We start from the raw sequence: 12,376 nt of genomic DNA, 5'->3' as shown, positions 1-12,376 counted from the left end.
TGTTACTAGAAAAACTAATGTTGGGCAATTGATTAGAATCTTTACTAATCTTCATGTTTCCTGATTCATATTAACAAAAGAGTGAAAAACCAATGGCCTCATTTGAGGTCATTCCAAATAAAGCCTTATCTTCATCTTCCCATTTGAGCACTCAGTTTAAGAGCAAAACTCATCACAGAGCAGAAAAAAGGGCAAGTTTTAGCTGTTAAGCTTCAGGCTGACTTGATCCGAAATAAATGCTTTGTAATCTCTCTTTAAACAAAAGCTTTAGCTTCTGTAATCCTCTTCTTTATCTATTCCTATGAAGCCTCCTGAGGCTGAAGCTGCTGTTCACGTCATTTTTATAAACAGCCTTGATCTCTGCCCACAAATTGCTTTCCAAGGGTGATGGCAGTGGTGTCAACTTAGCTCAAGTGTCATGAGTCATTTTTCCCTCCCTTTGGAGACGCCTGTCCAAGCAAATCCCCAGCATCCTCTGCTTGTTTTCTCATTGCACAGACATCCTGTTACTGAGCATCCATTCAGCCAAGAGCTCTGGCTCATTAAAGTGTGACTAAGAGACTATTGTGTCTGCCTGCGCCTTCTGTTCTTGAAAAGCCTTCCATTTGTTGTGTAAATACTCCCTGTTCCACATTATATCCAGGGTTCCTTCCAAAGTCTGGTGCCTTTGACAGGGTCCTTCAGTGCCTGTAAATTTCCACTGCCTTTCCTAAAGGAAACTTAGGGTCCATGACACACCAAATGAATGGTTTTAGTAATGATTATCTAACCAGAATTGAAATGGCTTACACTGGCTCAGTCACCATGGACTTTCAAATAAGTATCTGAAGATACATGTTGATAAAATCCTTCATAGGGAGGCAATGAAAAGTTATACTTCAAATAAATGGCAAAAAAATAAAAATAAAAACATAGCTCTGTGGATAAATATTAGAGAGACCATCCACCATTTGCTGCATTTTTTATAGCAGAGCCACGTGGTCTCCTGCATGAGTGTAACACACATACACACAAGGACTCTTTCCTAACAGCTACCCTTCTACCTTCTCACCAGCCCAAGTTCTAGTTATTGTATGAGAAAAACAATCTCTGGATAAATTCTCATAAGACTGACTTGAACTTAGAACTCAGGTCAGACTCATTGTTAAAACAGAAGCCACAGCTGGGAATAAAGAGATTTGGATTCTCAAGTAGTACCTAGTTAATCAAAAGGCTATTGAATTAAAAGACCTTGATTTAAATCCCCCCATATGTTATTTATTAATTGTGTCATAAGCAAGTACCTTAAACTTTGAGTCCCACTTTCCTCTTATATATAAGGCTTCCTGAAAGCATTAACAGTGATGGATTTGAAGTGGCCAATACAAAGTAAGACCTCAAGAAATGGTAGGCACCTTCTTTTATGTGCCAGCTCTTATCCTTATTGGACAAGGCATCCAATCTCTTCAGGCCCCACTCTCTTTCTCAAAGAATCAATTCTGAGGCCGGTCGCGGTGGCTCACACCTGTAATCCCAGCACTTTGGGAGGCTGAGGCGGTGGATCACGAGGTCAAGAGATCGAGACCATCCTGGTCAACATGGTGAAACCCCGTCTCTGCTGGGAATACAAAAAATTAACTGGGCACGGTGGCGCGTGCCTGTAATCCCAGCTACTCAGGAAGCTGAGGCAGGAGAGTTGCCTGAACCCAGGAGGCGGCGGTTGCGGTGAGCTGAGATCGCGCCATTGCACTCCAGCCTGGGTAACAAGAGCGAAACTCCGTCACAAAAAAAAAAAAAAGAATCAATTCTGGTATTCAAAGATTCAGAACTTAGTGATCACACTTTCAGGAGGAGGACTGATATAAAGAATCAGGATTTTCTGGATAAGTTGATGAATCTCCTTCCCCTCTTTGGTGTTCCTGAATGACTGTCAGGTGGATAAAAGTCTGGTGTCCACATATGCACAAATGCTAATAAAATGAGGTGGGATGATGGTACCTTAAAGTAGAAAGTATAAAATCTCCACTCTTGTTTTGGCTTTCTCTCTTTCCCTTGCTTTATCTTTCTCTCTTTTACCCACTTTATCTTCTTCTCTCGCTCCCTTTCTCCAAATGTCAAATGTAATATCATACTTAAATTTCATAAAATTATTAACACTCTTGTAAAATGACATACAAACATAAGTTATTACTGTTAATTATGTAATCATTGTTGCAGACATACTTTTAAGTCAGCGTCTCCAATCTTCCTTGGCTGTAAACCACATTCAACTTCGTATTTTCCTAAAAAGCAGTAAATTGAAGAAAAGTTAATGCTCTTAGAGGGCTTGATACAGCAAAGACAGGGTAAAGAAATCATGACTTTTTGCATTTGGGAAGTTTTCTGAAAGTTCTCTTTTCCACACCCATACTTGATTTGTATTAAGCAATTTCATCTCTTACTCAGAAGAAAGGCAGGGTTTTCACACTCTGCCCTAACGTAAAAATTTTTAAAAAGCCTTAAAAAATGAGAATGATTTTGTGAAGATTTTCTTGAATGCTATTAGAAAAATTAACTTCCTACAAGGGAAAAAAATTCAGCTGTAACCAAAATGGTATCATTTTTAAAACTGTGCATATACAGGGACTCTCTTGATACTTTATTAAAGGTAAAGGATAAAAGAATTGAAATAGGATTAATCAGTTTGTATATGTGTATTCTGTTCTGAGTTTATTCACTGGCATTTTTTTTTTTTTTGAGGTGGAGTCTTGCCCTGGTGCCCAGGCTGGAGTGCAATGGCGCAATCTTGGCTCACTGCAACCTTTGCCTCCAGGGTTCAAGCGATTCTCCTGCCTCAGACTCCCAAGTAGCTGGGATTACAGGCATGTGTCATCATGCCCAGCTAATTCTTTGTATCTTTAGTAGAGACGAGGTTTCACCATGTTGGCCAGGCTGGTCTCGAACTCCCAACCTCATGATCCACCCACCCTGGCCTCCCAAAGTGCTGGAATTATAGGTCTAAGCCACTGCGCCCAGCCCTCACTGGCATTTTTCACTTTCTTTTTTAAGGTGATCAGTCTATCCTAAAATTGCCTTTAAAAGACATGAATTCATCTGGCTCAAACACTGGAATTTTCATTCTCTCTCCTACTGATTTTTGTAACTACTGTAACAAACTGATATCCAAGACTGCCTGCAATAACAAACTGATGTCCTAGGCTGCCTGCAGTTCCTCATCTTATGGATATTCCCAAAAAGGGTGCTAACTTGAGTTAGCAAGGTGCATCTCTAAAGCAAGTCTGATAGCAAGTAATCATGGAGTAATATCCATTAATATTCCATTATTGGTTAGAAGCAAGTCCCAGGTACCACTCATGCCAGGAGGCAGGGGATATAAGGGTGGACTCCACCTTAGAATCTGTCCACCACAATTAGTATAGAAGGCAAAATCTTGGAAGGGGTTAAGGACCCTTCAGAAGCAATCAATACCCTTCAGGAAGGTAAGATTTGAGGTGGTGATAGAGATAATAATGTGGCCAGCCCAGAGATGCTAACACTTGGCACATTATTAAACCCATCTTTAAAAATATTTGTTCCTTCTTTATTTAGAGAAGAAATGAAGACATTTAAGGGGAGAAAAGAAGAAAAAAAAGAATGCTGAAGACAATAGTCTAGTTTGGACATTCACTTATTTGAATAAATCCTTGCATTTAACTTCCACCTTCTAAAGAAAGTGGTCTAGTGATCATCTGTTGTTACTCAGCTATGTTCTCTGTGGCCTCACCATCCCAACCCAGAAGCTGACTATAACATTATTCCTTTTAACTACAAATAATACTATTCTAAGAGAAATTTTGGTAAATTTAATTTTCTCTCTTTCCATTTCCAGTGATATTATAACAGTGTCTAATGTATTAGTTTTTAAGTAAAAGACTATATCCTTAATTGGGCTGTGCTTTTATATTCATATATCAGTCTTTAAACTCAGCAATGTGAAGGAATTAAGTTGGATAGTAGCTTTAAATATTATTAGGTTTTTTTTTTCTTTTTCACCACCTAGGACAGCTTTTAGCTCCATAGGTGTAGGCTATTTCAGTGACCCAGAAATCATACCTAAAGAGTATTAGCTTCATTGTTAATATCTTCATCATATTCTTCTACTCGTCTCAAATTTAAAACTATTAAGAATTTCCTTTGGTTACAGAAGAAATATCCCCTAATCTAATCGATATGCATAATATTGTAAAATTATAGCGTGAAGATGATCAACTTGTCTCTTGGAAATTTATGCCAACCACTTTTCATGGCTCTTTCCTGGGGTTCCCACACAGACTCTCGTTCCTGGGTCATTTCTCTCCTCCCATATAACTACCATTCTGTAAAGAGGAGATTATACTCACCCCTCCTTTGACTCCTTATCCTACTGCTTTATGGTATCAGCTTTAGACATTGTTGAAAAATGTTATGACTTCAATCCCACTGTTGTGATAATGACAATTTTATTAGTCTGCTATGACATCCAGAACAATACACCAAGACTGGGTAGCTCAAACAATAGAAATATATTTCTCATAGTTCTGGAGGCTGGAAGTCCAGGGTCAAGGTAGTAACAAGTTCGGTTTCTCCTGAGGCCACTCTCCTTGGCGAGCAGATGGCCACCATCTTGCTGTGTCCTCACATCGTCTTTCACCTGTATGAGTGCACCTCTAATGTCTTTCTCTCTTCTTATGAGAACACCAGTCCCACTGGATCAGGGCCCCATCCTTATAATCTCATTTAATTTCATCGCCTCTTTAAAGATTCTATCTCCAAATAGAGTCATATTGGGCTTCAATGTATAAATATGGTGGAAGGGGCACAGTTCAGCCCATAACAAATTTGATGACAACTATTCAGGGTTTACTTGAATAATGCATTTTATTTCAGACTCTTGACAATTCCCTTCCTAAAAAAAACTTTTTATCCCCCTCAGTTTCTATAACACTACACTTCTCTGGTTCTGCTTATTTTCTTGGCCACTCCTACTCATTTTCCATCCAAATTTCTCTTCTCACATCCTCACCTAATTGTTGTTCATTTCTGTGTTCAGTCCCAAGCCCTGTTCTTATCTCATTTAAAATGATTTCCCCGCGGCATATTAATCATGCCACAGCTTCAAACATGGTCCACTTGCTACAGACACAACTAGTGTAGACCTCTCTTGTTACTAAAATTATATGATTCACTTTGTGTTGAACATCCTGGGACACTCTAGGCATGCAATCTATATTGGTTAAATTTATTCACTCATCTATTCTTTCCAAAATTATTCACTGATCACCTTCTAAATAGAAGGCACTGTTTTAAGTGCTTGCATACGTCATTAAACAGAAGTCCCTAAAATTCTTGTTCATAAGGAGGTTCCCATCCTAGAAGAGGGCAAGCAGTGGTCAATAAATATCCTGATTAAGTGAATTATACAACATGACAGAAGGTGTAAAGTGCTATAATTAAAGAAAAAGTAGAGTAAAAAAAGGAGGACTAAACACTGGTCTGGGGGAAATTGAAGCATTAAATTAGATGTTCAGGGGAAGCTCAATGAAAAGGGAATGTTTGAACGATGATATAAAGGAAGTGAGTGAGTAAATACAATTGTAATATAGGCATTTCCCATATAATAGGTCTAAAACCTCCTTTCAACTCATCTCTTCCCTGAGGTTCCCAATGTGATCGCCATTCATTCTTTTACTAAAGTGACCATATAAGTTTGTCTGCCAAACTGAACACACTGGAAAATAAAAGGATGGTACGACAGTCAAACCCGCCCAGCTTCTGGCAAGCTTGAAGATATAGATGCATGGGGACTAGTTGTCACCCAAGGCAGAAACTTGCTAGCCATCCTTGCTTTTTCTTTCTCCCTCATCCTTCTTTTTTCCCCAATTTGTGCCTGTAGATCACCAAATGTTTTGATATGATTGCTATAATATCTCTTCTCCATTCCTACTACTGCTGTCTTATTCCAGGATCTTATGATCTCTGACTAGGACAGACACATGGCCTCAAAAATGCCCCGCTGTCTCTCAGTCTGTTCCCTCTGAAATCACTATCTTACATGTCACACAGAATCTTCTTAAACACTCATATCATATCTAATCTTGATAAACACTCATATCTAATCTTGACATTCTCATTTAAATCTTCTAGAGAAAGAGGGGAGGGGAGGGTTTGGATAGAGAACATTTGCGGAGGCTGAGAAGAGCAGGCCTTGGCAGCTCCAGGCACCTTCCCTGCTCTGCTGACGCAGAGGCCAACACAGCCTGTGGGTTCCTGCAATCTAGACGCTGAATACCTTCCCCAAAAGGTAAGAACACAGGGGGAATCAGCCACTTATCTCCAAAATCCACAATATCTGAAGTTTCAAGTCTAAAGCTCAGTGTCTCACTAAGATTAAATGCCCATTATTATTCTTAAGATGTGGGAAATTAAAAATATATCAGATCTCTCTATATTTCCTATTTCAGCCCAAATGAATCCAATTAGATTTCACTGCAAACTATAAAATACTCTAGGCCTATTTCCTCTTTAAATTGATTATAAATTTTGATGCTCTTAAGTATAAGTGCAAATTAATCTAGGGAATTCCATGAAATTTTATTTCTTAATTAAGCAATTTAAACTAAATTACTTAACTGAAATGACTACTCTGGCTCCTAAGATTGTTCAAGGTCAGACAAATGTAATCAAATGTAACATAGTGATTTTTCACTTGCCGTAACCCTTTTCATCAAACTCATTTCACTGCTTTGGACTTGATAGAAAGGAGAATTTGCACTCTTGAGCTCTCAAGAGACTGGGATCAAGATTACGGGAGACAAGACAAGGTGACAGCATTCAGACCAATTGGAGAAATTTCTGAAAAACAGAAATGTGGTCTCTATTACACTGAAAAAGGAGCCAGGGTGTTAGACTGCCCAGAAATTAAACTTTCTGCTGGTATACATGTGGCATTGCTCCAGTGAGCACAATCCATTTGGCCAGCCAGATGGACCAGTCCTGGCAGCTTTTCAGTCTCATGCACAAAACACTTCAGCCTGAGAAAGAAAAAAATCCGTAAACAAAAATACAAATAGAGAAGATTCAGCATTGTGGCAAAACAATGGGGAAGACTCATGGTCTTACAAATGAGGTTTCTACAACATTGTCTGTGCATTTCACGCATTCTGTTTCTTTTTTTCTTAATTTTTAATAGCTTATTTATCATAGGTGAAGGATGAGATTACTTATCTGAGGCTCCATGCTTTTGGCAGAAAACCTTTATAATGCTCAGTTACTCTCACCTGGAGGAAAGAAGGGAATTTTTAGCCTCTTTCTGTGAAATATACTAAATAAAAGCAACCAAGAACATTGATAATCATCTAAACTGAAAAAGATCATTTGAAGATGCAAACTTTTATACTGTCAAATATCATAGAGACTCAGGCTAAAAGGATTAACTCACCAAAGACATTATTTTTTCTCATTTAGAAGACTTACCATTTTCTCACTTTCTAACACCATTGAGTTCAAGTTCTCCATTAGCTTGAATAATAATAATCTTCTGTCAATCAAGCTCTGCATCTGAGTTGAAGTCCATTGATCGTCCTTCAGCTGAACTGCCATGCCTACTCAATAATCATGGACAGTTTCTATTTCTTAAGTCAAATGCTTAGATGGGAGAATGGCATCACTGTAGTCTAACCATGTTCTTCCTTTCTCACCCAGAGTTTTCTGAGGAAAGGAGAGAGAGAAAGGAATTTATTTTAAACAGTCATCTCAATTTATACTTTTCATAATTATGGACTTTTGAAACTAATCTAAATGTATATATTAACTTACTAATCAATGGTTTACTAGAGAGAAGGTTAGATGGTATGAAGTGATGAAATGTCAGCGTTTTCTACTTATTGAACATTTTAATCAAACACATTTTATTTAATTTTTTGCCTTTAGGTATATAAATTCATCCAAAGCTTAAAATATGGTCACCTCATTCCTGCTTTTTCTTCCTTCCTTTCTTCTTTTTGTGTTCCCTTTCTTCTTGCAAAGATTTATTTAGCTCCTATTTTATGCCAGCTACATACTGGGGAATCTGTGTCACTTATCAATAAAATAAAGCATTTTGGTGAATTTCAGGTATTATGCACAAGCTGCCTATATTGCTATTAGCCAATCTTCAAGTTTCTTCATATTTGCATATTGATGAGATATCAAGTTTCAGATTAAACATCACAAATAAAATCACCTATGTGAAATAATTTTGAATTTTAGATTTTGTTTTGTTTTTAGTTATGGTTAGACCATATTTAGTCTGGCTTGTTTGGAGGACTAGATTCCTTAACCCAATCTCAACAATTCATTCAGAAATATTGGAATTTTTCTTATTTATTTCAGATGAAGAATAATATAATTTTCTGTCTGTAATAATGTAAAATATATATTTGGCATTCAATCATCTTTCCTGGCATACAACTTCTAAAATCCTTAGAAACTCCAAAGTAATGTCTTTTATTATGCTATTGATTGGCAGACTGATGACTGGCAGCCCCTAGCAGCTTCCAAATAGGACTGATCACAGGAAAGACCAAAGCAGGATTAAAGGATTGGAACTTTTAGCCCCACCATCAACCACTGGGGAGGAAAGTGGGGTTGAAGGTTAAGTTGATCACCAATGGCCAACAGTTTAATCAATTATGCCTAATAAAGCTTCCATAAAAACTCAAAAGGACGAGCTTCAGAGAGCTCCTGGATAGCTAAACACATAGATGCTAGCAGGAAGGTGAGCAAGAGCTCAAACATGTGCTGAGAGGATGGCACACCTTAACTCCACAGGGACAGAAGCTTCTGTGCTTGGGACACTTCCAGACTTTGCCATATAAATCTCTTCATATGGCTATTTATTTGTATCCTTTAAAATATCCTTTGTAATAAGCTAGTAAATGAGAGTAAATGTTTCCCTGAGGTTTGTGAGCTACTCCAGTAAAGGTAATCATATCCAAGGAGACGGTTGTGAATTAATAGATGGTCAGTCAGAAGCACAGGAAAAATAACCTGGCTTGCGGTTGGCACTGGAAGTGCGAGCAGTCTTGGGAACTGAGCCCCCACCTTGTGGGATCTGATGCTAGCTCCAGGGTAGATAGTGTTGAAAATTAATTAAGGGCACCCAGCTGGTGTCTGCTGCAGATTAATTGCTTGCTTGTTGATGGGGAGAATTCTCTACACATTTGGTCACAGAAGTCTTCTGTGTTGATTATTGTTGTAGTGTGAGAGCAGAGGAAAGACAGTGTGAGTTTTCCCCCCATAACTGTCCTTTTGTACCAACTGCCTTTTCAGAAGCCACCCATTCATTCATGTTTTTCTGTCACTTCTGCAACCAGTCCTTTGCCACCATGGGTTCAAGTTCTTGATAAAATCCTCAGAATCCGGGCCAGGCACGGTGACTCAAGCCTGTAATCCCAGCACTTTGGGAGGCCGAGGCGGGTGGATTACGAGGTCAAGAGATCGAGACCATCCTGGTCAACATGGTGAAACCCCGTCTCTACTAAAAACACAAAAAAAAATTAGCTGGGCATGGTGGTGCGTGCCTGTAGTCCCAGCTACTTGGGAGGCTGAGGCAGGAGAATTGTTTGAACTCAGGAAGTGGAGGTTTTGGTGAGCAGAGATCGTGCCATTGCACTCCAGCCTGGGTAACAAGAGCGAAACTCTGTCTCAAAAAAAAAAAAAAAAAAAAAAAAAAAATCCTCAGAATCCAGTGGCATGTTAAAGTCTCTTGAAAGGGTCATTTCTTTAAATATGTTTTCCACCATAGTATGAGCTCTATGTTTCTCATGTTGCTCTCTTGCCATACCTCTGAAACAAATCTGGAGTATAAGACTAGAATTCTTCTGGCTTAGTCCTTGACACACTTATTTCTTGGCAGATAGTTTTTAGAGACATAGAAAGTCTTGTCATTAGACCTTCAGCATGTTTGCAAAGTGAACATAGTTTTACCATATTCCTTTATCTGGTACCTTCCTTTCCCAAGTGCCATTTGGTGGCCAAAGCTTGCCACTTTGATAATTGCTAGATTATTTTAAGAATTGCATGCCTCAAATGATCTCTCCCCAGGTCTCTAGTAACCATTATTATTATTTCTTAACAATAATAATTACCATTAATCAAAAACAACCATTAAAGAAGCTGATCTCAGCTTTGCAGGAAGAATACAATCTCAGAGTAACTTATTTTTAAGTTAGTAATGACTGCTAAACATAATAAATACAAGTTCTTATTGAGTTATATTAAGGTAATCGTAGCTTTACATGAAGTCATAAGGAATAATACAGAGAGAGCTCGTGTACCATATACCCAGTCTTACCCTTACATTTTGTAATAGCACAATCCACAATCAGAATATTGATAGTGATATAACTCACCAGTCTCATTCAGAGTTCTCTCGTTTTACGTGTACACATGTGTATGTGTGTGTATTTACTTCTATACGGTTTTATCACACAGGCAGTACGTGTATACAGATTGGAAAAAGACAATCCCACAGGTTACTCACTGTATAATTCCATTCATATCCCATTCATTAACATTTTTGAAATGACAAGATTATAGAAATGGAGAACAGACAGTGGTTGCTGGGGTTTACAGATGGGAAAGGGGAAATGAGGAGGTGTGGCTATCCTTGTGTATCCCTTTTCCAATCTATATACATTTTTTTTTTTTTTTGAGATTTGGCCAAGTTGTTTATGTCAGTGGTTCAGTGGTTTTTTTTCCTTTCTGTTTTCTGACTAGTATTCCATAGTATGGTTATACCACAGTTTGCTTAACCCCTTACCCATTGAAAACCATCTGGGTGGACTCCAGGTTTTGGCTATTACAAATAAAGTTCCTGTGAACATTTGTATACAGGTTTTTGTGTAAACAGATGTTCTCATTTCTCTGGAATAAATGCCCAGGAATGCAGATGGTGGGTCATATAGTAATTGCATATTTCATTTTATAAGAAACTGCCTCTTATCCATAATGGCTGTGCCATTTCATATCTATACCAGCAATGTATAAGCAATTTAGTTTACCTGCATCCTGGTCAGTATGTGGTATCATCACTATTTCTTTTTTTTTTTTTTTGAGACAGAGTTTCGCTCTTGTTACCCAGTCTGGAGTGCAATGGCGCGATCTTGGCTCACCGCAGTCTCCGCCTCCTGGGTTCAGGCAATTCTCCTGCCTCAGCCTCCTGAGCAGCTGGGATTACAGGCACGTGCCACCGTGCCCAGCTAATTTTTTGTGATTTTAGTAGAGACGGGGTTTCACCATGTTGACCAAGATGGTCTCCATCTGTTGACCTCGTGATCCACCCGCCTCGGCCTCCCAAAGTGCTGGGATTACAGGCTTGAGCCACCGCGCCCGGCCATCACTATTTCTTATTTTAGCCATTCTTATAAGTGGATAATAATATTTCACTGTGGTTTTAATTTGCATTTCCCTAATGACTAATGATGTTGAACATCTTTGTGTGTGCTTATTTGCTGTGTCTATAGCTTCTTCCCTGAAGTCTCTTCATGTTTCTTACTCATTTTCTAATTGGATTTGTTGGATTTTACTGTTGTGTTTTCGTGGCTTTTTATATATTCTAAAAACTAGTCCTTTGTCATAATGGATTTTGCAATGGTTTTCCTTAGTCTGTAGCTTGTCTTTTTTGTCTCTTCATATGAGTTTTCACAAAGCAAAAGATAATTTTGGTGTTGTTCAATAATTTATCAATTATAATTTACCATTTATAAAAAATAATTATCAATTTTTCCTTTCACTAATTCTGCTTTCTATGTCAAGGTACAAATACTTTAAAGAAGGTTTCATTAGTCAAAAGCAACTTTAGGAATTGATAAATTATAGCATATTCACACTATGGAATATTACAATTGAGCAATGAGAACAATTATTTTCACAACAGGCAAAAGTATGAATGAGTCTCATAAATACAATGTCAATCAGAGAAACCATCACAAAAGAGTACATACTATACAATTCCATTTACGTAACATCTTAAAAGTATCAAAATATGGTGCCAACCCTTAGAAGAGAGGTTACCCTTTTGAGGAGAATAATGGGTGCAAAGTAGCATGCGAGGTTGTCTGGATTCTCTATTTTCAACCTGGTTGAAAATTACATGGGTGTGATCAGTATATGAAAATTTATCAAGCTATACACTAATGATATGTAAACTGTATACAGATTGAACTTCGATTAAAAAAAAATAAAACCACACAGAAAATATCTTTTATAAGTAAGGGCAACACCATCTCCTACAATTCAAGAAGAGTGAGTTCCCACACATGACAAACCTTCTGAAATTTTGTCTGCATCACTATTTGTTGAGGAGAATCTCTAGCAATTATGAAACTATTCTACCTAG

The 12,376-nt window shown here is 38.0% G+C and overlaps 1 protein-coding gene across 7 annotated transcripts in view; it reads right to left on the bottom strand.

Moving 5' to 3' along the window:
- The window catches only part of LOC144576666 (uncharacterized), a 489,614-nt gene that overhangs the window by 68,927 nt on the left and 408,311 nt on the right, over positions 1-12,376 (bottom strand). For 4 of the 7 annotated variants that reach the window (XR_013518959.1, XR_013518960.1, XM_078327891.1 and 1 more), the window contains 2 exons: positions 7,471-7,704; positions 2,203-7,274 (listed from right to left, as the gene is read on the bottom strand). The gene's annotated coding sequence lies outside the window, so the exon portion shown is untranslated. The remainder of the gene's footprint in view (positions 1-2,202; positions 7,275-7,470; positions 7,705-12,376) is intronic. The other 3 variants (XR_013518956.1, XR_013518957.1, XR_013518958.1) reach the window with 1 other exon arrangement.

This window comes from Callithrix jacchus, chromosome 6, assembly GCF_049354715.1.
Source record: "Callithrix jacchus isolate 240 chromosome 6, calJac240_pri, whole genome shotgun sequence".
In the NCBI taxonomy this organism is placed as follows: Eukaryota; Metazoa; Chordata; class Mammalia; order Primates; family Cebidae; genus Callithrix; species Callithrix jacchus.
Note: the sequence above shows the minus strand (reverse complement) of the source record. Positions and strands in the feature narration are given on the sequence as shown.